Below are 983 nucleotides of genomic sequence, written 5' to 3'. Positions count from 1 at the left end.
TACGTCATATGCTTCGTTGATCTGATTGGTTTATTTGGCCCGTCTATCACCAACATAGGCCAATCAGCTAACCAGTATTTTCGCACCTTCCCAAAATTACTTCAACGGAAGGTTTCCAGATGGATATGCGGAGCAAATCCATCTGGCGGAGTCAGGTTAATGCGGTACCACGACTGCACAACTACGGGCCTCGCAGGCATGGATGGACTGGGAATCCAGGTTGGCTAGCCTAATTCGTTACTCATACAGATTAATCATCTTGTTATCTAAAGAAATCAATAACTGTTTTCTCATAATAACAAGATAATTATCTTGTTATCTCGGGAAGGCAAAGGAAAAAAAATTAAAAATTCGAGTATGATCGCTCTCGGCTTCCGTAGTTACCAAAGCTGCACACAAACCAAAAAAAAAAAGCCTGTTTCATCAGTCTGCAATGTGTAGTGTCATAAATGATTAGTTTGATATCTATTAGCATAAAGAACCACACTTAGAGCTAACGACCATTAGCAGCAGGGAGCCAAACGATGCTCGGACACAGATGCACCATCACGTAAGAGTAAATAACTACACAGGTGAAAACTGATTCAGAGAAAGCACACATGGCGTTGTACGTTTACATTGCACCATCGATTTTTGTAGTTAAGCGTCGCCTGCATTTCTTCAGGGTAAACACTGTTGACTATAAGCACCATGAAATCTGGATCTGAAAGGAGGATCAGAACCTGTTTTCTTCTGAGAGGGTCTGAGCTTGTTTGGCTGAATCCCTCTTTCTGTGTCTCCCACAGCCTGAATTTAAGCAGTGGGTGAAATATTTCCATGTTAGGTGGAATATTCCTTTATGAAGTTAATCTGTCAAAAAGGTGGGTCACTGATGCCTGATCCTTCTGAAAGTTCTTTAAATATGAAATTATTACTTTTAAATAAATAATAAGCTTTTTTTAATTCAGAGTAATTTTTATGTGAATGTGCTTTACTGGAGGCAT

The sequence above is a fragment of the Cyprinodon variegatus genome, unplaced genomic scaffold (assembly GCF_000732505.1).
Source record: "Cyprinodon variegatus isolate N-32 unplaced genomic scaffold, C_variegatus-1.0 Scaffold406, whole genome shotgun sequence".
NCBI classification, from domain to species: domain Eukaryota; kingdom Metazoa; phylum Chordata; class Actinopteri; order Cyprinodontiformes; family Cyprinodontidae; genus Cyprinodon; species Cyprinodon variegatus.
This window is presented reverse-complemented; position numbering follows the sequence as displayed.